At 52.1% G+C, this 21,048-nt stretch overlaps 43 non-coding genes across 43 annotated transcripts; 34 read left to right on the plus strand and 9 right to left on the minus strand.

Annotated features, from left to right (window-relative positions):
- Window positions 1-150: 150 nt before the first annotated feature.
- On the plus strand, window positions 151-224 carry Trnai-aau (transfer RNA isoleucine (anticodon AAU)). The gene has a single exon. It is a non-coding gene; the product is annotated as a tRNA-Ile (tRNA).
- Window positions 225-965: 741 nt separating this feature from the next.
- Window positions 966-1,037, minus strand: Trnag-ucc (transfer RNA glycine (anticodon UCC)). Its single transcript has one exon. It is a non-coding gene; the product is annotated as a tRNA-Gly (tRNA).
- A 331-nt stretch (window positions 1,038-1,368) lies between these two features.
- Trnag-gcc (transfer RNA glycine (anticodon GCC)) lies at window positions 1,369-1,439 on the plus strand. The gene has a single exon. It is a non-coding gene; the product is annotated as a tRNA-Gly (tRNA).
- A 293-nt stretch (window positions 1,440-1,732) lies between these two features.
- Trnam-cau (transfer RNA methionine (anticodon CAU)) lies at window positions 1,733-1,805 on the plus strand. Its single transcript has one exon. It is a non-coding gene; the product is annotated as a tRNA-Met (tRNA).
- A 456-nt stretch (window positions 1,806-2,261) lies between these two features.
- On the plus strand, window positions 2,262-2,333 carry Trnae-uuc (transfer RNA glutamic acid (anticodon UUC)). Its single transcript has one exon. It is a non-coding gene; the product is annotated as a tRNA-Glu (tRNA).
- A 257-nt stretch (window positions 2,334-2,590) lies between these two features.
- Window positions 2,591-2,664, plus strand: Trnai-aau (transfer RNA isoleucine (anticodon AAU)). The gene has a single exon. It is a non-coding gene; the product is annotated as a tRNA-Ile (tRNA).
- Window positions 2,665-3,405: 741 nt separating this feature from the next.
- Trnag-ucc (transfer RNA glycine (anticodon UCC)) lies at window positions 3,406-3,477 on the minus strand. Its single transcript has one exon. It is a non-coding gene; the product is annotated as a tRNA-Gly (tRNA).
- Window positions 3,478-3,808: 331 nt separating this feature from the next.
- Window positions 3,809-3,879, plus strand: Trnag-gcc (transfer RNA glycine (anticodon GCC)). The gene has a single exon. It is a non-coding gene; the product is annotated as a tRNA-Gly (tRNA).
- Window positions 3,880-4,172: 293 nt separating this feature from the next.
- On the plus strand, window positions 4,173-4,245 carry Trnam-cau (transfer RNA methionine (anticodon CAU)). Its single transcript has one exon. It is a non-coding gene; the product is annotated as a tRNA-Met (tRNA).
- Window positions 4,246-4,701: 456 nt separating this feature from the next.
- On the plus strand, window positions 4,702-4,773 carry Trnae-uuc (transfer RNA glutamic acid (anticodon UUC)). The gene has a single exon. It is a non-coding gene; the product is annotated as a tRNA-Glu (tRNA).
- Window positions 4,774-5,030: 257 nt separating this feature from the next.
- Trnai-aau (transfer RNA isoleucine (anticodon AAU)) lies at window positions 5,031-5,104 on the plus strand. Its single transcript has one exon. It is a non-coding gene; the product is annotated as a tRNA-Ile (tRNA).
- A 741-nt stretch (window positions 5,105-5,845) lies between these two features.
- On the minus strand, window positions 5,846-5,917 carry Trnag-ucc (transfer RNA glycine (anticodon UCC)). Its single transcript has one exon. It is a non-coding gene; the product is annotated as a tRNA-Gly (tRNA).
- A 331-nt stretch (window positions 5,918-6,248) lies between these two features.
- On the plus strand, window positions 6,249-6,319 carry Trnag-gcc (transfer RNA glycine (anticodon GCC)). The gene has a single exon. It is a non-coding gene; the product is annotated as a tRNA-Gly (tRNA).
- A 293-nt stretch (window positions 6,320-6,612) lies between these two features.
- Window positions 6,613-6,685, plus strand: Trnam-cau (transfer RNA methionine (anticodon CAU)). Its single transcript has one exon. It is a non-coding gene; the product is annotated as a tRNA-Met (tRNA).
- Window positions 6,686-7,141: 456 nt separating this feature from the next.
- On the plus strand, window positions 7,142-7,213 carry Trnae-uuc (transfer RNA glutamic acid (anticodon UUC)). Its single transcript has one exon. It is a non-coding gene; the product is annotated as a tRNA-Glu (tRNA).
- Window positions 7,214-7,470: 257 nt separating this feature from the next.
- Trnai-aau (transfer RNA isoleucine (anticodon AAU)) lies at window positions 7,471-7,544 on the plus strand. Its single transcript has one exon. It is a non-coding gene; the product is annotated as a tRNA-Ile (tRNA).
- A 741-nt stretch (window positions 7,545-8,285) lies between these two features.
- Window positions 8,286-8,357, minus strand: Trnag-ucc (transfer RNA glycine (anticodon UCC)). Its single transcript has one exon. It is a non-coding gene; the product is annotated as a tRNA-Gly (tRNA).
- Window positions 8,358-8,688: 331 nt separating this feature from the next.
- Trnag-gcc (transfer RNA glycine (anticodon GCC)) lies at window positions 8,689-8,759 on the plus strand. Its single transcript has one exon. It is a non-coding gene; the product is annotated as a tRNA-Gly (tRNA).
- Window positions 8,760-9,052: 293 nt separating this feature from the next.
- On the plus strand, window positions 9,053-9,125 carry Trnam-cau (transfer RNA methionine (anticodon CAU)). The gene has a single exon. It is a non-coding gene; the product is annotated as a tRNA-Met (tRNA).
- A 456-nt stretch (window positions 9,126-9,581) lies between these two features.
- Window positions 9,582-9,653, plus strand: Trnae-uuc (transfer RNA glutamic acid (anticodon UUC)). The gene has a single exon. It is a non-coding gene; the product is annotated as a tRNA-Glu (tRNA).
- A 257-nt stretch (window positions 9,654-9,910) lies between these two features.
- Window positions 9,911-9,984, plus strand: Trnai-aau (transfer RNA isoleucine (anticodon AAU)). Its single transcript has one exon. It is a non-coding gene; the product is annotated as a tRNA-Ile (tRNA).
- Window positions 9,985-10,725: 741 nt separating this feature from the next.
- Window positions 10,726-10,797, minus strand: Trnag-ucc (transfer RNA glycine (anticodon UCC)). Its single transcript has one exon. It is a non-coding gene; the product is annotated as a tRNA-Gly (tRNA).
- Window positions 10,798-11,128: 331 nt separating this feature from the next.
- Trnag-gcc (transfer RNA glycine (anticodon GCC)) lies at window positions 11,129-11,199 on the plus strand. The gene has a single exon. It is a non-coding gene; the product is annotated as a tRNA-Gly (tRNA).
- A 293-nt stretch (window positions 11,200-11,492) lies between these two features.
- Trnam-cau (transfer RNA methionine (anticodon CAU)) lies at window positions 11,493-11,565 on the plus strand. Its single transcript has one exon. It is a non-coding gene; the product is annotated as a tRNA-Met (tRNA).
- Window positions 11,566-12,021: 456 nt separating this feature from the next.
- On the plus strand, window positions 12,022-12,093 carry Trnae-uuc (transfer RNA glutamic acid (anticodon UUC)). Its single transcript has one exon. It is a non-coding gene; the product is annotated as a tRNA-Glu (tRNA).
- Window positions 12,094-12,350: 257 nt separating this feature from the next.
- On the plus strand, window positions 12,351-12,424 carry Trnai-aau (transfer RNA isoleucine (anticodon AAU)). Its single transcript has one exon. It is a non-coding gene; the product is annotated as a tRNA-Ile (tRNA).
- Window positions 12,425-13,165: 741 nt separating this feature from the next.
- Trnag-ucc (transfer RNA glycine (anticodon UCC)) lies at window positions 13,166-13,237 on the minus strand. The gene has a single exon. It is a non-coding gene; the product is annotated as a tRNA-Gly (tRNA).
- Window positions 13,238-13,568: 331 nt separating this feature from the next.
- Trnag-gcc (transfer RNA glycine (anticodon GCC)) lies at window positions 13,569-13,639 on the plus strand. Its single transcript has one exon. It is a non-coding gene; the product is annotated as a tRNA-Gly (tRNA).
- Window positions 13,640-13,932: 293 nt separating this feature from the next.
- Window positions 13,933-14,005, plus strand: Trnam-cau (transfer RNA methionine (anticodon CAU)). Its single transcript has one exon. It is a non-coding gene; the product is annotated as a tRNA-Met (tRNA).
- Window positions 14,006-14,461: 456 nt separating this feature from the next.
- Window positions 14,462-14,533, plus strand: Trnae-uuc (transfer RNA glutamic acid (anticodon UUC)). Its single transcript has one exon. It is a non-coding gene; the product is annotated as a tRNA-Glu (tRNA).
- A 257-nt stretch (window positions 14,534-14,790) lies between these two features.
- On the plus strand, window positions 14,791-14,864 carry Trnai-aau (transfer RNA isoleucine (anticodon AAU)). Its single transcript has one exon. It is a non-coding gene; the product is annotated as a tRNA-Ile (tRNA).
- Window positions 14,865-15,605: 741 nt separating this feature from the next.
- Trnag-ucc (transfer RNA glycine (anticodon UCC)) lies at window positions 15,606-15,677 on the minus strand. Its single transcript has one exon. It is a non-coding gene; the product is annotated as a tRNA-Gly (tRNA).
- Window positions 15,678-16,008: 331 nt separating this feature from the next.
- Window positions 16,009-16,079, plus strand: Trnag-gcc (transfer RNA glycine (anticodon GCC)). Its single transcript has one exon. It is a non-coding gene; the product is annotated as a tRNA-Gly (tRNA).
- Window positions 16,080-16,372: 293 nt separating this feature from the next.
- On the plus strand, window positions 16,373-16,445 carry Trnam-cau (transfer RNA methionine (anticodon CAU)). The gene has a single exon. It is a non-coding gene; the product is annotated as a tRNA-Met (tRNA).
- A 456-nt stretch (window positions 16,446-16,901) lies between these two features.
- Window positions 16,902-16,973, plus strand: Trnae-uuc (transfer RNA glutamic acid (anticodon UUC)). The gene has a single exon. It is a non-coding gene; the product is annotated as a tRNA-Glu (tRNA).
- A 257-nt stretch (window positions 16,974-17,230) lies between these two features.
- Window positions 17,231-17,304, plus strand: Trnai-aau (transfer RNA isoleucine (anticodon AAU)). Its single transcript has one exon. It is a non-coding gene; the product is annotated as a tRNA-Ile (tRNA).
- A 741-nt stretch (window positions 17,305-18,045) lies between these two features.
- Window positions 18,046-18,117, minus strand: Trnag-ucc (transfer RNA glycine (anticodon UCC)). The gene has a single exon. It is a non-coding gene; the product is annotated as a tRNA-Gly (tRNA).
- A 331-nt stretch (window positions 18,118-18,448) lies between these two features.
- Trnag-gcc (transfer RNA glycine (anticodon GCC)) lies at window positions 18,449-18,519 on the plus strand. Its single transcript has one exon. It is a non-coding gene; the product is annotated as a tRNA-Gly (tRNA).
- A 293-nt stretch (window positions 18,520-18,812) lies between these two features.
- Window positions 18,813-18,885, plus strand: Trnam-cau (transfer RNA methionine (anticodon CAU)). Its single transcript has one exon. It is a non-coding gene; the product is annotated as a tRNA-Met (tRNA).
- A 456-nt stretch (window positions 18,886-19,341) lies between these two features.
- Window positions 19,342-19,413, plus strand: Trnae-uuc (transfer RNA glutamic acid (anticodon UUC)). Its single transcript has one exon. It is a non-coding gene; the product is annotated as a tRNA-Glu (tRNA).
- Window positions 19,414-19,670: 257 nt separating this feature from the next.
- Trnai-aau (transfer RNA isoleucine (anticodon AAU)) lies at window positions 19,671-19,744 on the plus strand. The gene has a single exon. It is a non-coding gene; the product is annotated as a tRNA-Ile (tRNA).
- A 741-nt stretch (window positions 19,745-20,485) lies between these two features.
- Window positions 20,486-20,557, minus strand: Trnag-ucc (transfer RNA glycine (anticodon UCC)). The gene has a single exon. It is a non-coding gene; the product is annotated as a tRNA-Gly (tRNA).
- A 331-nt stretch (window positions 20,558-20,888) lies between these two features.
- Trnag-gcc (transfer RNA glycine (anticodon GCC)) lies at window positions 20,889-20,959 on the plus strand. Its single transcript has one exon. It is a non-coding gene; the product is annotated as a tRNA-Gly (tRNA).
- The last annotated feature ends 89 nt before the right edge of the window (window positions 20,960-21,048 follow it).

Raw genomic sequence — 21,048 nt, forward strand, 5'->3', positions numbered from 1 at the left:
CGAGAGAAACGGGCACGCAATGAAATTACTACGAGCAGCGGAATAAAGGGAGAAGAGACCCTGGTCCACTGTTGGACTGCTACCATAGAAATGTTACCTGTAAATACGCAGAGCCACTCCGTCTAAGCGCTGGAAGACGGAGTGCACCGAGGCCCGTTAGCTCAGTTGGTTAGAGCGTCGTGCTAATAACGCGAAGGTCGTGGGTTCGATCCCCCCACGGGCCACTTCGATTTTACTACTTCAAAAAGGCAACGCCGATTTCCCCGGGCAAGTATGGTGACAAAGAAATCGTCACATTGTGTGGGAGCTGATAGGGGACCCGAAAGCGACTTGTCGGGACGCGCTAAAACACTTCACAGGTCACAGCACGCTGAACACACAGTTTGTCGTCCGATCACCGCTACTGCGCGACGCTGGGCGTTGTCAGTGCTTGGGCGGGTGACCGCCTGCGAACACAGGGCGCTGCCGACAGTTTCAATTCGTATTTCTCTTTTCTCGTCGGTTTCGGAGCTGCAGCGCTATTCGGTCTAGGGCACTGGCGCCACGTTTTGCCTCTCGGTATGCCAAGTCGCGCCGTGCGGCCACAGTGAAATGAAGGAGCGTGTTGTAAAATTTTCAACAAAGAAAAAAAGAAATGTGCTAGTAATAAAACTGAATTTGTCTGACAGAACATGTAAAATCACACAATGCACGATAACAGGCAGCAGGTCTTTACTTGAGGCATAAGTAATGTTGTGCCCGCCTCGCCATACCTCTCTCAGTCGTTTCGCGTGCTTGTCCTTCTGATATAGGCCGATTGGAGAGCGTCAGCTCTCGCGTCAGCCGAGCAAAGTCGAGACAAGTCGAGACTCAAGCGGAATCGACGCACACAATATAGGGTGGCCTGCAGCCAGTAAGAGGAGGAAAGAAACATTAATTTAATGACGCGTGGCAAAAGTACTCATACGCAGAAGTAAAACGCAGGCTGCGGTGGCCGGGAATCGAACCCGGATAAACTGCTTGGAAGGCAACTATGCTGACCATTACACCACCACCGCACGGTTTTCTTCCGCGCACGCCGCGCTGTGTCTGCTTCCCGCCTGTCGGCGGCGGCTGAAGGTGGTCGCAGCAGCAGGCGCATTACGGGGTAGGCGAGCGCATCCAGACAGCGTCTCTACGCACATTTCGCGTCCTTTGGCAAGAGTCGTCGCGTGCGTGCGCCGCAACACTACTTAGACGATCGCGTTCGGGCGTCATTTTTAAGCAGTGCAGCGCAGGATTCAGCGTTTGTAGCATTCTCTCGAGAGGATGCCACGGCGCTGGACGGCAGTCCCACTTTCCCTTCAGACGTCTGCCGCGGAAAGCACAAGGAAGCTGCAAACTAGCTGAGCATCGGTGGTTCAGTGGTAGAATGCTCGCCTGCCACGCGGGCGGCCCGGGTTCGATTCCCGGCCGATGCATCATTTTGTTTTTTCCCCGATAGTGGAGCTGCGTGTCCTTCGCACTCGAAGTGCGTGGGCCACGAGAATGAACCGCGGGATTCCGTGTGGAAACAACCAAACACGCAGCGCGCACGTCTTCTCGTTTGGACTCCTGCGTGCTATTGTGCATACTGGCGTCGGCCTATCATCGCAAGTTGCCTGCAGCGCCGGGAATGCACGTGTAGTAACAGAAAAAATGAGCCAGCAAGTGCAGACTCTCTACCACTAGTATTTGCTACTTGCCGAGATACCAGAAGGTTTGGCCATCACGTGCCTCGGTAGCGCAGTAGGCAGCGCGTAAGTCTCATAATCTTAAGGTCGTGAGTTCGATCCTCACCCGGGGCATTTAATTTACTTCCGTTCACAGCTAAATTGACGGCTCTGGGGTTGCGAAGGAGCAAAACAGCTTGTAGTTTGTTATCCATAAGGCTTCAACAACTCAGCGTGAAAATGCTTACTTCCCGTTATTACTACTTGCAGTTCTTTTGTGAAATTTTCAAGAAAAAATGTACTAGTAATAAAACTGAATTTCGTATGATATAACATGTAAAGTCACACAGTGTATGACCTGCTATATAATGACAGGCTGCAGGTCTTTACTTGCGAAATAAGTAAATAAATATTACTACTCACAGCTTTGCTTTTCCTCCTACCCCTGTAACAACGAGGCCAAAAGCAACGGACTGTGACTTTTGCCATGCGCGCCTCGGCATGGGAGAGCGAAAAGTTGCTCGCAAACAGGGAAAGTGCGACACGGAAAGCCAGTGGAGGGGGTGTAAACCCCAAAAATAAGCGTGCGCGTCCGGTGTGGTCTAGTGGCTAGGATACCTGGCTTTCACCCAGGAGGCCCGGGTTCGATTCCCGGTACCGGAATGTAATTTTTTCGGAACAAATCACGACAAGTTTGGACCCTGCGAAATGCTGTTTCACGTCCTCCTCGCGTTATAGCTACTGGTTCATAAACGTGAGCTGAAAACAGTCGAGAGAAACGGGCACGCAATGAAATTACTACGAGCAGCGGAATAAAGGGAGAAGAGACCCTGGTCCACTGTTGGACTGCTACCATAGAAATGTTACCTGTAAATACGCAGAGCCACTCCGTCTAAGCGCTGGAAGACGGAGTGCACCGAGGCCCGTTAGCTCAGTTGGTTAGAGCGTCGTGCTAATAACGCGAAGGTCGTGGGTTCGATCCCCCCACGGGCCACTTCGATTTTACTACTTCAAAAAGGCAACGCCGATTTCCCCGGGCAAGTATGGTGACAAAGAAATCGTCACATTGTGTGGGAGCTGATAGGGGACCCGAAAGCGACTTGTCGGGACGCGCTAAAACACTTCACAGGTCACAGCACGCTGAACACACAGTTTGTCGTCCGATCACCGCTACTGCGCGACGCTGGGCGTTGTCAGTGCTTGGGCGGGTGACCGCCTGCGAACACAGGGCGCTGCCGACAGTTTCAATTCGTATTTCTCTTTTCTCGTCGGTTTCGGAGCTGCAGCGCTATTCGGTCTAGGGCACTGGCGCCACGTTTTGCCTCTCGGTATGCCAAGTCGCGCCGTGCGGCCACAGTGAAATGAAGGAGCGTGTTGTAAAATTTTCAACAAAGAAAAAAATAAATGTGCTAGTAATAAAACTGAATTTGTCTGACAGAACATGTAAAATCACACAATGCACGATAACAGGCAGCAGGTCTTTACTTGAGGCATAAGTAATGTTGTGCCCGCCTCGCCATACCTCTCTCAGTCGTTTCGCGTGCTTGTCCTTCTGATATAGGCCGATTGGAGAGCGTCAGCTCTCGCGTCAGCCGAGCAAAGTCGAGACAAGTCGAGACTCAAGCGGAATCGACGCACACAATATAGGGTGGCCTGCAGCCAGTAAGAGGAGGAAAGAAACATTAATTTAATGACGCGTGGCAAAAGTACTCATACGCAGAAGTAAAACGCAGGCTGCGGTGGCCGGGAATCGAACCCGGATAAACTGCTTGGAAGGCAACTATGCTGACCATTACACCACCACCGCACGGTTTTCTTCCGCGCACGCCGCGCTGTGTCTGCTTCCCGCCTGTCGGCGGCGGCTGAAGGTGGTCGCAGCAGCAGGCGCATTACGGGGTAGGCGAGCGCATCCAGACAGCGTCTCTACGCACATTTCGCGTCCTTTGGCAAGAGTCGTCGCGTGCGTGCGCCGCAACACTACTTAGACGATCGCGTTCGGGCGTCATTTTTAAGCAGTGCAGCGCAGGATTCAGCGTTTGTAGCATTCTCTCGAGAGGATGCCACGGCGCTGGACGGCAGTCCCACTTTCCCTTCAGACGTCTGCCGCGGAAAGCACAAGGAAGCTGCAAACTAGCTGAGCATCGGTGGTTCAGTGGTAGAATGCTCGCCTGCCACGCGGGCGGCCCGGGTTCGATTCCCGGCCGATGCATCATTTTGTTTTTTCCCCGATAGTGGAGCTGCGTGTCCTTCGCACTCGAAGTGCGTGGGCCACGAGAATGAACCGCGGGATTCCGTGTGGAAACAACCAAACACGCAGCGCGCACGTCTTCTCGTTTGGACTCCTGCGTGCTATTGTGCATACTGGCGTCGGCCTATCATCGCAAGTTGCCTGCAGCGCCGGGAATGCACGTGTAGTAACAGAAAAAATGAGCCAGCAAGTGCAGACTCTCTACCACTAGTATTTGCTACTTGCCGAGATACCAGAAGGTTTGGCCATCACGTGCCTCGGTAGCGCAGTAGGCAGCGCGTAAGTCTCATAATCTTAAGGTCGTGAGTTCGATCCTCACCCGGGGCATTTAATTTACTTCCGTTCACAGCTAAATTGACGGCTCTGGGGTTGCGAAGGAGCAAAACAGCTTGTAGTTTGTTATCCATAAGGCTTCAACAACTCAGCGTGAAAATGCTTACTTCCCGTTATTACTACTTGCAGTTCTTTTGTGAAATTTTCAAGAAAAAATGTACTAGTAATAAAACTGAATTTCGTATGATATAACATGTAAAGTCACACAGTGTATGACCTGCTATATAATGACAGGCTGCAGGTCTTTACTTGCGAAATAAGTAAATAAATATTACTACTCACAGCTTTGCTTTTCCTCCTACCCCTGTAACAACGAGGCCAAAAGCAACGGACTGTGACTTTTGCCATGCGCGCCTCGGCATGGGAGAGCGAAAAGATGCTCGCAAACAGGGAAAGTGCGACACGGAAAGCCAGTGGAGGGGGTGTAAACCCCAAAAATAAGCGTGCGCGTCCGGTGTGGTCTAGTGGCTAGGATACCTGGCTTTCACCCAGGAGGCCCGGGTTCGATTCCCGGTACCGGAATGTAATTTTTTCGGAACAAATCACGACAAGTTTGGACCCTGCGAAATGCTGTTTCACGTCCTCCTCGCGTTATAGCTACTGGTTCATAAACGTGAGCTGAAAACAGTCGAGAGAAACGGGCACGCAATGAAATTACTACGAGCAGCGGAATAAAGGGAGAAGAGACCCTGGTCCACTGTTGGACTGCTACCATAGAAATGTTACCTGTAAATACGCAGAGCCACTCCGTCTAAGCGCTGGAAGACGGAGTGCACCGAGGCCCGTTAGCTCAGTTGGTTAGAGCGTCGTGCTAATAACGCGAAGGTCGTGGGTTCGATCCCCCCACGGGCCACTTCGATTTTACTACTTCAAAAAGGCAACGCCGATTTCCCCGGGCAAGTATGGTGACAAAGAAATCGTCACATTGTGTGGGAGCTGATAGGGGACCCGAAAGCGACTTGTCGGGACGCGCTAAAACACTTCACAGGTCACAGCACGCTGAACACACAGTTTGTCGTCCGATCACCGCTACTGCGCGACGCTGGGCGTTGTCAGTGCTTGGGCGGGTGACCGCCTGCGAACACAGGGCGCTGCCGACAGTTTCAATTCGTATTTCTCTTTTCTCGTCGGTTTCGGAGCTGCAGCGCTATTCGGTCTAGGGCACTGGCGCCACGTTTTGCCTCTCGGTATGCCAAGTCGCGCCGTGCGGCCACAGTGAAATGAAGGAGCGTGTTGTAAAATTTTCAACAAAGAAAAAAAGAAATGTGCTAGTAATAAAACTGAATTTGTCTGACAGAACATGTAAAATCACACAATGCACGATAACAGGCAGCAGGTCTTTACTTGAGGCATAAGTAATGTTGTGCCCGCCTCGCCATACCTCTCTCAGTCGTTTCGCGTGCTTGTCCTTCTGATATAGGCCGATTGGAGAGCGTCAGCTCTCGCGTCAGCCGAGCAAAGTCGAGACAAGTCGAGACTCAAGCGGAATCGACGCACACAATATAGGGTGGCCTGCAGCCAGTAAGAGGAGGAAAGAAACATTAATTTAATGACGCGTGGCAAAAGTACTCATACGCAGAAGTAAAACGCAGGCTGCGGTGGCCGGGAATCGAACCCGGATCAACTGCTTGGAAGGCAACTATGCTGACCATTACACCACCACCGCACGCTTTTCTTCCGCGCACGCCGCGCTGTGTCTGCTTCCCGCCTGTCGGCGGCGGCTGAAGGTGGTCGCAGCAGCAGGCGCATTACGGGGTAGGCGAGCGCATCCAGACAGCGTCTCTACGCACATTTCGCGTCCTTTGGCAAGAGTCGTCGCGTGCGTGCGCCGCAACACTACTTAGACGATCGCGTTCGGGCGTCATTTTTAAGCAGTGCAGCGCAGGATTCAGCGTTTGTAGCATTCTCTCGAGAGGATGCCACGGCGCTGGACGGCAGTCCCACTTTCCCTTCAGACGTCTGCCGCGGAAAGCACAAGGAAGCTGCAAACTAGCTGAGCATCGGTGGTTCAGTGGTAGAATGCTCGCCTGCCACGCGGGCGGCCCGGGTTCGATTCCCGGCCGATGCATCATTTTGTTTTTTCCCCGATAGTGGAGCTGCGTGTCCTTCGCACTCGAAGTGCGTGGGCCACGAGAATGAACCGCGGGATTCCGTGTGGAAACAACCAAACACGCAGCGCGCACGTCTTCTCGTTTGGACTCCTGCGTGCTATTGTGCATACTGGCGTCGGCCTATCATCGCAAGTTGCCTGCAGCGCCGGGAATGCACGTGTAGTAACAGAAAAAATGAGCCAGCAAGTGCAGACTCTCTACCACTAGTATTTGCTACTTGCCGAGATACCAGAAGGTTTGGCCATCACGTGCCTCGGTAGCGCAGTAGGCAGCGCGTAAGTCTCATAATCTTAAGGTCGTGAGTTCGATCCTCACCCGGGGCATTTAATTTACTTCCGTTCACAGCTAAATTGACGGCTCTGGGGTTGCGAAGGAGCAAAACAGCTTGTAGTTTGTTATCCATAAGACTTCAACAACTCAGCGTGAAAATGCTTACTTCCCGTTATTACTACTTGCAGTTCTTTTGTGAAATTTTCAAGAAAAAATGTACTAGTAATAAAACTGAATTTCGTATGATATAACATGTAAAGTCACACAGTGTATGACCTGCTATATAATGACAGGCTGCAGGTCTTTACTTGCGAAATAAGTAAATAAATATTACTACTCACAGCTTTGCTTTTCCTCCTACCCCTGTAACAACGAGGCCAAAAGCAACGGACTGTGACTTTTGCCATGCGCGCCTCGGCATGGGAGAGCGAAAAGTTGCTCGCAAACAGGGAAAGTGCGACACGGAAAGCCAGTGGAGGGGGTGTAAACCCCAAAAATAAGCGTGCGCGTCCGGTGTGGTCTAGTGGCTAGGATACCTGGCTTTCACCCAGGAGGCCCGGGTTCGATTCCCGGTACCGGAATGTAATTTTTTCGGAACAAATCACGACAAGTTTGGACCCTGCGAAATGCTGTTTCACGTCCTCCTCGCGTTATAGCTACTGGTTCATAAACGTGAGCTGAAAACAGTCGAGAGAAACGGGCACGCAATGAAATTACTACGAGCAGCGGAATAAAGGGAGAAGAGACCCTGGTCCACTGTTGGACTGCTACCATAGAAATGTTACCTGTAAATACGCAGAGCCACTCCGTCTAAGCGCTGGAAGACGGAGTGCACCGAGGCCCGTTAGCTCAGTTGGTTAGAGCGTCGTGCTAATAACGCGAAGGTCGTGGGTTCGATCCCCCCACGGGCCACTTCGATTTTACTACTTCAAAAAGGCAACGCCGATTTCCCCGGGCAAGTATGGTGACAAAGAAATCGTCACATTGTGTGGGAGCTGATAGGGGACCCGAAAGCGACTTGTCGGGACGCGCTAAAACACTTCACAGGTCACAGCACGCTGAACACACAGTTTGTCGTCCGATCACCGCTACTGCGCGACGCTGGGCGTTGTCAGTGCTTGGGCGGGTGACCGCCTGCGAACACAGGGCGCTGCCGACAGTTTCAATTCGTATTTCTCTTTTCTCGTCGGTTTCGGAGCTGCAGCGCTATTCGGTCTAGGGCACTGGCGCCACGTTTTGCCTCTCGGTATGCCAAGTCGCGCCGTGCGGCCACAGTGAAATGAAGGAGCGTGTTGTAAAATTTTCAACAAAGAAAAAAAGAAATGTGCTAGTAATAAAACTGAATTTGTCTGACAGAACATGTAAAATCACACAATGCACGATAACAGGCAGCAGGTCTTTACTTGAGGCATAAGTAATGTTGTGCCCGCCTCGCCATACCTCTCTCAGTCGTTTCGCGTGCTTGTCCTTCTGATATAGGCCGATTGGAGAGCGTCAGCTCTCGCGTCAGCCGAGCAAAGTCGAGACAAGTCGAGACTCAAGCGGAATCGACGCACACAATATAGGGTGGCCTGCAGCCAGTAAGAGGAGGAAAGAAACATTAATTTAATGACGCGTGGCAAAAGTACTCATACGCAGAAGTAAAACGCAGGCTGCGGTGGCCGGGAATCGAACCCGGATCAACTGCTTGGAAGGCAACTATGCTGACCATTACACCACCACCGCACGCTTTTCTTCCGCGCACGCCGCGCTGTGTCTGCTTCCCGCCTGTCGGCGGCGGCTGAAGGTGGTCGCAGCAGCAGGCGCATTACGGGGTAGGCGAGCGCATCCAGACAGCGTCTCTACGCACATTTCGCGTCCTTTGGCAAGAGTCGTCGCGTGCGTGCGCCGCAACACTACTTAGACGATCGCGTTCGGGCGTCATTTTTAAGCAGTGCAGCGCAGGATTCAGCGTTTGTAGCATTCTCTCGAGAGGATGCCACGGCGCTGGACGGCAGTCCCACTTTCCCTTCAGACGTCTGCCGCGGAAAGCACAAGGAAGCTGCAAACTAGCTGAGCATCGGTGGTTCAGTGGTAGAATGCTCGCCTGCCACGCGGGCGGCCCGGGTTCGATTCCCGGCCGATGCATCATTTTGTTTTTTCCCCGATAGTGGAGCTGCGTGTCCTTCGCACTCGAAGTGCGTGGGCCACGAGAATGAACCGCGGGATTCCGTGTGGAAACAACCAAACACGCAGCGCGCACGTCTTCTCGTTTGGACTCCTGCGTGCTATTGTGCATACTGGCGTCGGCCTATCATCGCAAGTTGCCTGCAGCGCCGGGAATGCACGTGTAGTAACAGAAAAAATGAGCCAGCAAGTGCAGACTCTCTACCACTAGTATTTGCTACTTGCCGAGATACCAGAAGGTTTGGCCATCACGTGCCTCGGTAGCGCAGTAGGCAGCGCGTAAGTCTCATAATCTTAAGGTCGTGAGTTCGATCCTCACCCGGGGCATTTAATTTACTTCCGTTCACAGCTAAATTGACGGCTCTGGGGTTGCGAAGGAGCAAAACAGCTTGTAGTTTGTTATCCATAAGGCTTCAACAACTCAGCGTGAAAATGCTTACTTCCCGTTATTACTACTTGCAGTTCTTTTGTGAAATTTTCAAGAAAAAATGTACTAGTAATAAAACTGAATTTCGTATGATATAACATGTAAAGTCACACAGTGTATGACCTGCTATATAATGACAGGCTGCAGGTCTTTACTTGCGAAATAAGTAAATAAATATTACTACTCACAGCTTTGCTTTTCCTCCTACCCCTGTAACAACGAGGCCAAAAGCAACGGACTGTGACTTTTGCCATGCGCGCCTCGGCATGGGAGAGCGAAAAGATGCTCGCAAACAGGGAAAGTGCGACACGGAAAGCCAGTGGAGGGGGTGTAAACCCCAAAAATAAGCGTGCGCGTCCGGTGTGGTCTAGTGGCTAGGATACCTGGCTTTCACCCAGGAGGCCCGGGTTCGATTCCCGGTACCGGAATGTAATTTTTTCGGAACAAATCACGACAAGTTTGGACCCTGCGAAATGCTGTTTCACGTCCTCCTCGCGTTATAGCTACTGGTTCATAAACGTGAGCTGAAAACAGTCGAGAGAAACGGGCACGCAATGAAATTACTACGAGCAGCGGAATAAAGGGAGAAGAGACCCTGGTCCACTGTTGGACTGCTACCATAGAAATGTTACCTGTAAATACGCAGAGCCACTCCGTCTAAGCGCTGGAAGACGGAGTGCACCGAGGCCCGTTAGCTCAGTTGGTTAGAGCGTCGTGCTAATAACGCGAAGGTCGTGGGTTCGATCCCCCCACGGGCCACTTCGATTTTACTACTTCAAAAAGGCAACGCCGATTTCCCCGGGCAAGTATGGTGACAAAGAAATCGTCACATTGTGTGGGAGCTGATAGGGGACCCGAAAGCGACTTGTCGGGACGCGCTAAAACACTTCACAGGTCACAGCACGCTGAACACACAGTTTGTCGTCCGATCACCGCTACTGCGCGACGCTGGGCGTTGTCAGTGCTTGGGCGGGTGACCGCCTGCGAACACAGGGCGCTGCCGACAGTTTCAATTCGTATTTCTCTTTTCTCGTCGGTTTCGGAGCTGCAGCGCTATTCGGTCTAGGGCACTGGCGCCACGTTTTGCCTCTCGGTATGCCAAGTCGCGCCGTGCGGCCACAGTGAAATGAAGGAGCGTGTTGTAAAATTTTCAACAAAGAAAAAAAGAAATGTGCTAGTAATAAAACTGAATTTGTCTGACAGAACATGTAAAATCACACAATGCACGATAACAGGCAGCAGGTCTTTACTTGAGGCATAAGTAATGTTGTGCCCGCCTCGCCATACCTCTCTCAGTCGTTTCGCGTGCTTGTCCTTCTGATATAGGCCGATTGGAGAGCGTCAGCTCTCGCGTCAGCCGAGCAAAGTCGAGACAAGTCGAGACTCAAGCGGAATCGACGCACACAATATAGGGTGGCCTGCAGCCAGTAAGAGGAGGAAAGAAACATTAATTTAATGACGCGTGGCAAAAGTACTCATACGCAGAAGTAAAACGCAGGCTGCGGTGGCCGGGAATCGAACCCGGATCAACTGCTTGGAAGGCAACTATGCTGACCATTACACCACCACCGCACGCTTTTCTTCCGCGCACGCCGCGCTGTGTCTGCTTCCCGCCTGTCGGCGGCGGCTGAAGGTGGTCGCAGCAGCAGGCGCATTACGGGGTAGGCGAGCGCATCCAGACAGCGTCTCTACGCACATTTCGCGTCCTTTGGCAAGAGTCGTCGCGTGCGTGCGCCGCAACACTACTTAGACGATCGCGTTCGGGCGTCATTTTTAAGCAGTGCAGCGCAGGATTCAGCGTTTGTAGCATTCTCTCGAGAGGATGCCACGGCGCTGGACGGCAGTCCCACTTTCCCTTCAGACGTCTGCCGCGGAAAGCACAAGGAAGCTGCAAACTAGCTGAGCATCGGTGGTTCAGTGGTAGAATGCTCGCCTGCCACGCGGGCGGCCCGGGTTCGATTCCCGGCCGATGCATCATTTTGTTTTTTCCCCGATAGTGGAGCTGCGTGTCCTTCGCACTCGAAGTGCGTGGGCCACGAGAATGAACCGCGGGATTCCGTGTGGAAACAACCAAACACGCAGCGCGCACGTCTTCTCGTTTGGACTCCTGCGTGCTATTGTGCATACTGGCGTCGGCCTATCATCGCAAGTTGCCTGCAGCGCCGGGAATGCACGTGTAGTAACAGAAAAAATGAGCCAGCAAGTGCAGACTCTCTACCACTAGTATTTGCTACTTGCCGAGATACCAGAAGGTTTGGCCATCACGTGCCTCGGTAGCGCAGTAGGCAGCGCGTAAGTCTCATAATCTTAAGGTCGTGAGTTCGATCCTCACCCGGGGCATTTAATTTACTTCCGTTCACAGCTAAATTGACGGCTCTGGGGTTGCGAAGGAGCAAAACAGCTTGTAGTTTGTTATCCATAAGACTTCAACAACTCAGCGTGAAAATGCTTACTTCCCGTTATTACTACTTGCAGTTCTTTTGTGAAATTTTCAAGAAAAAATGTACTAGTAATAAAACTGAATTTCGTATGATATAACATGTAAAGTCACACAGTGTATGACCTGCTATATAATGACAGGCTGCAGGTCTTTACTTGCGAAATAAGTAAATAAATATTACTACTCACAGCTTTGCTTTTCCTCCTACCCCTGTAACAACGAGGCCAAAAGCAACGGACTGTGACTTTTGCCATGCGCGCCTCGGCATGGGAGAGCGAAAAGTTGCTCGCAAACAGGGAAAGTGCGACACGGAAAGCCAGTGGAGGGGGTGTAAACCCCAAAAATAAGCGTGCGCGTCCGGTGTGGTCTAGTGGCTAGGATACCTGGCTTTCACCCAGGAGGCCCGGGTTCGATTCCCGGTACCGGAATGTAATTTTTTCGGAACAAATCACGACAAGTTTGGACCCTGCGAAATGCTGTTTCACGTCCTCCTCGCGTTATAGCTACTGGTTCATAAACGTGAGCTGAAAACAGTCGAGAGAAACGGGCACGCAATGAAATTACTACGAGCAGCGGAATAAAGGGAGAAGAGACCCTGGTCCACTGTTGGACTGCTACCATAGAAATGTTACCTGTAAATACGCAGAGCCACTCCGTCTAAGCGCTGGAAGACGGAGTGCACCGAGGCCCGTTAGCTCAGTTGGTTAGAGCGTCGTGCTAATAACGCGAAGGTCGTGGGTTCGATCCCCCCACGGGCCACTTCGATTTTACTACTTCAAAAAGGCAACGCCGATTTCCCCGGGCAAGTATGGTGACAAAGAAATCGTCACATTGTGTGGGAGCTGATAGGGGACCCGAAAGCGACTTGTCGGGACGCGCTAAAACACTTCACAGGTCACAGCACGCTGAACACACAGTTTGTCGTCCGATCACCGCTACTGCGCGACGCTGGGCGTTGTCAGTGCTTGGGCGGGTGACCGCCTGCGAACACAGGGCGCTGCCGACAGTTTCAATTCGTATTTCTCTTTTCTCGTCGGTTTCGGAGCTGCAGCGCTATTCGGTCTAGGGCACTGGCGCCACGTTTTGCCTCTCGGTATGCCAAGTCGCGCCGTGCGGCCACAGTGAAATGAAGGAGCGTGTTGTAAAATTTTCAACAAAGAAAAAAAGAAATGTGCTAGTAATAAAACTGAATTTGTCTGACAGAACATGTAAAATCACACAATGCACGATAACAGGCAGCAGGTCTTTACTTGAGGCATAAGTAATGTTGTGCCCGCCTCGCCATACCTCTCTCAGTCGTTTCGCGTGCTTGTCCTTCTGATATAGGCCGATTGGAGAGCGTCAGCTCTCGCGTCAGCCGAGCAAAGTCGAGACAAGTCGAGACTCAAGCGGAATCGACGCACACAATATAGGGTGGCCTGCAGCCAGTAAGAGGAGGAAAGAAACATTAATTTAATGACGCGTGGCAAAAGTACTCATACGCAGAAGTAAAACGCAGGCTGCGGTGGCCGGGAATCGAACCCGGATCAACTGCTTGGAAGGCAACTATGCTGACCATTACACCACCACCGCACGCTTTTCTTCCGCGCACGCCGCGCTGTGTCTGCTTCCCGCCTGTCGGCGGCGGCTGAAGGTGGTCGCAGCAGCAGGCGCATTACGGGGTAGGCGAGCGCATCCAGACAGCGTCTCTACGCACATTTCGCGTCCTTTGGCAAGAGTCGTCGCGTGCGTGCGCCGCAACACTACTTAGACGATCGCGTTCGGGCGTCATTTTTAAGCAGTGCAGCGCAGGATTCAGCGTTTGTAGCATTCTCTCGAGAGGATGCCACGGCGCTGGACGGCAGTCCCACTTTCCCTTCAGACGTCTGCCGCGGAAAGCACAAGGAAGCTGCAAACTAGCTGAGCATCGGTGGTTCAGTGGTAGAATGCTCGCCTGCCACGCGGGCGGCCCGGGTTCGATTCCCGGCCGATGCATCATTTTGTTTTTTCCCCGATAGTGGAGCTGCGTGTCCTTCGCACTCGAAGTGCGTGGGCCACGAGAATGAACCGCGGGATTCCGTGTGGAAACAACCAAACACGCAGCGCGCACGTCTTCTCGTTTGGACTCCTGCGTGCTATTGTGCATACTGGCGTCGGCCTATCATCGCAAGTTGCCTGCAGCGCCGGGAATGCACGTGTAGTAACAGAAAAAATGAGCCAGCAAGTGCAGACTCTCTACCACTAGTATTTGCTACTTGCCGAGATACCAGAAGGTTTGGCCATCACGTGCCTCGGTAGCGCAGTAGGCAGCGCGTAAGTCTCATAATCTTAAGGTCGTGAGTTCGATCCTCACCCGGGGCATTTAATTTACTTCCGTTCACAGCTAAATTGACGGCTCTGGGGTTGCGAAGGAGCAAAACAGCTTGTAGTTTGTTATCCATAAGACTTCAACAACTCAGCGTGAAAATGCTTACTTCCCGTTATTACTACTTGCAGTTCTTTTGTGAAATTTTCAAGAAAAAATGTACTAGTAATAAAACTGAATTTCGTATGATATAACATGTAAAGTCACACAGTGTATGACCTGCTATATAATGACAGGCTGCAGGTCTTTACTTGCGAAATAAGTAAATAAATATTACTACTCACAGCTTTGCTTTTCCTCCTACCCCTGTAACAACGAGGCCAAAAGCAACGGACTGTGACTTTTGCCATGCGCGCCTCGGCATGGGAGAGCGAAAAGTTGCTCGCAAACAGGGAAAGTGCGACACGGAAAGCCAGTGGAGGGGGTGTAAACCCCAAAAATAAGCGTGCGCGTCCGGTGTGGTCTAGTGGCTAGGATACCTGGCTTTCACCCAGGAGGCCCGGGTTCGATTCCCGGTACCGGAATGTAATTTTTTCGGAACAAATCACGACAAGTTTGGACCCTGCGAAATGCTGTTTCACGTCCTCCTCGCGTTATAGCTACTGGTTCATAAACGTGAGCTGAAAACAGTCGAGAGAAACGGGCACGCAATGAAATTACTACGAGCAGCGGAATAAAGGGAGAAGAGACCCTGGTCCACTGTTGGACTGCTACCATAGAAATGTTACCTGTAAATACGCAGAGCCACTCCGTCTAAGCGCTGGAAGACGGAGTGCACCGAGGCCCGTTAGCTCAGTTGGTTAGAGCGTCGTGCTAATAACGCGAAGGTCGTGGGTTCGATCCCCCCACGGGCCACTTCGATTTTACTACTTCAAAAAGGCAACGCCGATTTCCCCGGGCAAGTATGGTGACAAAGAAATCGTCACATTGTGTGGGAGCTGATAGGGGACCCGAAAGCGACTTGTCGGGACGCGCTAAAACACTTCACAGGTCACAGCACGCTGAACACACAGTTTGTCGTCCGATCACCGCTACTGCGCGACGCTGGGCGTTGTCAGTGCTTGGGCGGGTGACCGCCTGCGAACACAGGGCGCTGCCGACAGTTTCAATTCGTATTTCTCTTTTCTCGTCGGTTTCGGAGCTGCAGCGCTATTCGGTCTAGGGCACTGGCGCCACGTTTTGCCTCTCGGTATGCCAAGTCGCGCCGTGCGGCCACAGTGAAATGAAGGAGCGTGTTGTAAAATTTTCAACAAAGAAAAAAAGAAATGTGCTAGTAATAAAACTGAATTTGTCTGACAGAACATGTAAAATCACACAATGCACGATAACAGGCAGCAGGTCTTTACTTGAGGCATAAGTAATGTTGTGCCCGCCTCGCCATACCTCTCTCAGTCGTTTCGCGTGCTTGTCCTTCTGATATAGGCCGATTGGAGAGCGTCAGCTCTCGCGTCAGCCGAGCAAAGTCGAGACAAGTCGAGACTCAAGCGGAATCGACGCACACAATATAGGGTGGCCTGCAGCCAGTAAGAGGAGGAAAGAAACATTAATTTAATGACGCGTGGCAAAAGTACTCATACGCAGAAGTAAAACGCAGGCTGCGGTGGCCGGGAATCGAACCCGGATCAACTGCTTGGAAGGCAACTATGCTGACCATTACACCACCACCGCACGGTTTTCTTCCGCGCACGCCGCGCTGTGTCTGCTTCCCGCCTGTCGGCGGCGGCTGAAGGTGGTCGCAGCAGCAGGCGCATTACGGGGTAGGCGAGCGCATCCAGACAGCGTCTCTACGCACATTTCGCGTCCTTTGGCAAGAGTCGTCGCGTGCGTGCGCCGCAACACTACTTAGACGATCGCGTTCGGGCGTCATTTTTAAGCAGTGCAGCGCAGGATTCAGCGTTTGTAGCATTCTCTCGAGAGGATGCCACGGCGCTGGACGGCAGTCCCACTTTCCCTTCAGACGTCTGCCGCGGAAAGCACAAGGAAGCTGCAAACTAGCTGAGCATCGGTGGTTCAGTGGTAGAATGCTCGCCTGCCACGCGGGCGGCCCGGGTTCGATTCCCGGCCGATGCATCATTTTGTTTTTTCCCCGATAGTGGAGCTGCGTGTCCTTCGCACTCGAAGTGCGTGGGCCACGAGAATGAACCGCGGGATTCCGTGTGGAAACAACCAAACACGCAGCGCGCACGTCTTCTCGTTTGGACTCCTGCGTGCTATTGTGCATACTGGCGTCGGCCTATCATCGCAAGTTGCCTGCAGCGCCGGGAATGCACGTGTAGTAACAGAAAAAATGAGCCAGCAAGTGCAGACTCTCTACCACTAGTATTTGCTACTTGCCGAGATACCAGAAGGTTTGGCCATCACGTGCCTCGGTAGCGCAGTAGGCAGCGCGTAAGTCTCATAATCTTAAGGTCGTGAGTTCGATCCTCACCCGGGGCATTTAATTTACTTCCGTTCACAGCTAAATTGACGGCTCTGGGGTTGCGAAGGAGCAAAACAGCTTGTAGTTTGTTATCCATAAGGCTTCAACAACTCAGCGTGAAAATGCTTACTTCCCGTTATTACTACTTGCAGTTCTTTTGTGAAATTTTCAAGAAAAAATGTACTAGTAATAAAACTGAATTTCGTATGATATAACATGTAAAGTCACACAGTGTATGACCTGCTATATAATGACAGGCTGCAGGTCTTTACTTGCGAAATAAGTAAATAAATATTACTACTCACAGCTTTGCTTTTCCTCCTACCCCTGTAACAACGAGGCCAAAAGCAACGGACTGTGACTTTTGCCATGCGCGCCTCGGCATGGGAGAGCGAAAAGTTGCTCGCAAACAGGGAAAGTGCGACACGGAAAGCCAGTGGAGGGGGTGTAAACCCCAAAAATAAGCGTGCGCGTCCGGTGTGGTCTAGTGGCTAGGATACCTGGCTTTCACCCAGGAGGCCCGGGTTCGATTCCCGGTACCGGAATGTAATTTTTTCGGAACAAATCACGACAAGTTTGGACCCTGCGAAATGCTGTTTCACGTCCTCCTCGCGTTATAGCTACTGGTTCATAAACGTGAGCTGAAAACAGTCGAGAGAAACGGGCACGCAATGAAATTACTACGAGCAGCGGAATAAAGGGAGAAGAGACCCTGGTCCACTGTTGGACTGCTACCATAGAAATGTTACCTGTAAATACGCAGAGCCACTCCGTCTAAGCGCTGGAAGACGGAGTGCACCGAGGCCCGTTAGCTCAGTTGGTTAGAGCGTCGTGCTAATAACGCGAAGGTCGTGGGTTCGATCCCCCCACGGGCCACTTCGATTTTACTACTTCAAAAACGCAACGCCGATTTCCCCGGGCAAGTATGGTGACAAAGAAATCGTCACATTGTGTGGGAGCTGATAGGGGACCCGAAAGCGACTTGTCGGGATGCGCTAAAACACTTCACAGGTCACAGCACGCTGAACACACAGTTTGTCGTCCGATCACCGCTACTGCGCGACGCTGGGCGTTGTCAGTGCTTGGGCGGGTGACCGCCTGCGAACACAGGGCGCTGCCGACAGTTTCAATTCGTATTTCTCTTTTCTCGTCGGTTTCGGAGCTGCAGCGCTATTCGGTCTAGGGCACTGGCGCCACGTTTTGCCTCTCGGTATGCCAAGTCGCGCCGTGCGGCCACAGTGAAATGAAGGAGCGTGTTGTAAAATTTTCAACAAAGAAAAAAAGAAATGTGCTAGTAATAAAACTGAATTTGTCTGACAGAACATGTAAAATCACACAATGCACGATAACAGGCAGCAGGTCTTTACTTGAGGCATAAGTAATGTTGTGCCCGCCTCGCCATACCTCTCTCAGTCGTTTCGCGTGCTTGTCCTTCTGATATAGGCCGATTGGAGAGCGTCAGCTCTCGCGTCAGCCGAGCAAAGTCGAGACAAGTCGAGACTCAAGCGGAATCGACGCACACAATATAGGGTGGCCTGCAGCCAGTAAGAGGAGGAAAGAAACATTAATTTAATGACGCGTGGCAAAAGTACTCATACGCAGAAGTAAAACGCAGGCTGCGGTGGCCGGGAATCGAACCCGGATCAACTGCTTGGAAGGCAACTATGCTGACCATTACACCACCACCGCACGGTTTTCTTCCGCGCACGCCGCGCTGTGTCTGCTTCCCGCCTGTCGGCGGCGGCTGAAGGTGGTCGCAGCAGCAGGCGCATTACGGGGTAGGCGAGCGCATCCAGACAGCGTCTCTACGCACATTTCGCGTCCTTTGGCAAGAGTCGTCGCGTGCGTGCGCCGCAACACTACTTAGACGATCGCGTTCGGGCGTCATTTTTAAGCAGTGCAGCGCAGGATTCAGCGTTTGTAGCATTCTCTCGAGAGGATGCCACGGCGCTGGACGGCAGTCCCACTTTCCCTTCAGACGTCTGCCGCGGAAAGCACAAGGAAGCTGCAAACTAGCTGAGCATCGGTGGTTCAGTGGTAGAATGCTCGCCTGCCACGCGGGCGGCCCGGGTTCGATTCCCGGCCGATGCATCATTTTGTTTTTTCCCCGATAGTGGAGCTGCGTGTCCTTCGCACTCGAAGTGCGTGGGCCACGAGAATGAACCGCGGGATTCCGTGTGGAAACAACCAAACACGCAGCGCGCACGTCTTCTCGTTTGGACTCCTGCGTGCTATTGTGCATACTGGCGTCGGCCTATCATCGCAAGTTGCCTGCAGCGCCGGGAATGCACGTGTAGTAACAGAAAAAATGAGCCAGCAAGTGCAGACTCTCTACCACTAGTATTTGCTACTTGCCGAGATACCAGAAGGTTTGGCCATCACGTGCCTCGGTAGCGCAGTAGGCAGCGCGTAAGTCTCATAATCTTAAGGTCGTGAGTTCGATCCTCACCCGGGGCATTTAATTTACTTCCGTTCACAGCTAAATTGACGGCTCTGGGGTTGCGAAGGAGCAAAACAGCTTGTAGTTTGTTATCCATAAGGCTTCAACAACTCAGCGTGAAAATGCTTACTTCCCGTTATTACTACTTGCAGTTCTTTTGTGAAATTTTCAAGAAAAAATGTACTAGTAATAAAACTGAATTTCGTATGATATAACATGTAAAGTCACACAGTGTATGACCTGCTATATAATGACAGGCTGCAGGTCTTTACTTGCGAAATAAGTAAATAAATATTACTACTCACAGCTTTGCTTTTCCTCCTACCCCTGTAACAACGAGGCCAAAAGCAACGGACTGTGACTTTTGCCATGCGCGCCTCGGCATGGGAGAGCGAAAAGATGCTCGCAAACAGGGAAAGTGCGACACGGAAAGCCAGTGGAGGGGGTGTAAACCCCAAAAATAAGCGTGCGCGTCCGGTGTGGTCTAGTGGCTAGGATACCTGGCTTTCACCCAGGAGGCCCGGGTTCGATTCCCGGTACCGGAATGTAATTTTTTCGGAACAAATCACGACAAGTTTGGACCCTGCGAAATGCTGTTTCACGTCCTCCTCGCGTTATAGCTACTGGTTCATAAACGTGAGCTGAAAACAGTCGAGAGAAACGGGCACGCAATGAAATTACTACGAGCAGCGGAATAAAGGGAGAAGAGACCCTGGTCCACTGTTGGACTGCTACCATAGAAATGTTACCTGTAAATACGCAGAGCCACTCCGTCTAAGCGCTGGAAGACGGAGTGCACCGAGGCCCGTTAGCTCAGTTGGTTAGAGCGTCGTGCTAATAACGCGAAGGTCGTGGGTTCGATCCCCCCACGGGCCACTTCGATTTTACTACTTCAAAAAGGCAACGCCGATTTCCCCGGGCAAGTATGGTGACAAAGAAATCGTCACATTGTGTGGGAGCTGATAGGGGACCCGAAAGCGACTTGTCGGGACGCGCTAAAACACTTCACAGGTCACAGCACGCTGAACACACAGTTTGTCGTCCGATCACCGCTACTGCGCGACGCTGGGCGTTGTCAGTGCTTGGGCGGGTGACCGCCTGCGAACACAGGGCGCTGCCGACAGTTTCAATTCGTATTTCTCTTTTCTCGTCGGTTTCGGAGCTGCAGCGCTATTCGGTCTAGGGCACTGGCGCCACGTTTTGCCTCTCGGTATGCCAAGTCGCGCCGTGCGGCCACAGTGAAATGAAGGAGCGTGTTGTAAAATTTTCAACAAAGAAAAAAAGAAATGTGCTAGTAATAAAACTGAATTTGTCTGACAGAACATGTAAAATCACACAATGCACGATAACAGGCAGCAGGTCTTTACTTGAGGCACAAGTAATGTTGTGCCCGCCTCGCCATACCTCTCTCAGTCGTTTCGCGTGCTTGTCCTTCTGATATAGGCCGATTGGAGAGCGTCAGCTCTCGCGTCAGCCGAGCAAAGTCGAGACAAGTCGAGACTCAAGCGGAATCGACGCACACAATATAGGGTGGCCTGCAGCCAGTAAGAGGAGGAAAGAAACATTAATTTAATGACGCGTGGCAAAAGTACTCATACGCAGAAGTAAAACGCAGGCTGCGGTGGCCGGGAATCGAACCCGGATCAACTGCTTGGAAGGCAACTATGCTGACCATTACACCACCACCGCACGGTTTTCTTCCGCGCACGCCGCGCTGTGTCTGCTTCCCGCCTGTCGGCGGCGGCTGAAGGTGGTCGCAGCAGCAGGCGCATTACGGGGTAGGCGAGCGCATCCAGACAGCGTCTCTACGCACATTTCGCGTCCTTTGGCAAGAGTCGTCGCGTGCGTGCGCCGCAACACTACTTAGACGATCGCGTTCGGGCGTCATTTTTAAGCAGTGCAGCGCAGGATTCAGCGTTTGTAGCATTCTCTCGAGAGGATGCCACGGCGCTGGACGGCAGTCCCACTTTCCCTTCAGACGTCTGCCGCGGAAAGCACAAGGAAGCTGCAAACTAGCTGAGCATCGGTGGTTCAGTGGTAGAATGCTCGCCTGCCACGCGGGCGGCCCGGGTTCGATTCCCGGCCGATGCATCATTTTGTTTTTTCCCCGATAGTGGAGCTGCGTGTCCTTCGCACTCGAAGTGCGTGGGCCACGAGAATGAACCGCGGGATTCCGTGTG

The sequence above is a fragment of the Schistocerca gregaria genome, unplaced genomic scaffold, assembly GCF_023897955.1.
Source record: "Schistocerca gregaria isolate iqSchGreg1 unplaced genomic scaffold, iqSchGreg1.2 ptg000912l, whole genome shotgun sequence".
In the NCBI taxonomy this organism is placed as follows: domain Eukaryota; kingdom Metazoa; phylum Arthropoda; class Insecta; order Orthoptera; family Acrididae; genus Schistocerca; species Schistocerca gregaria.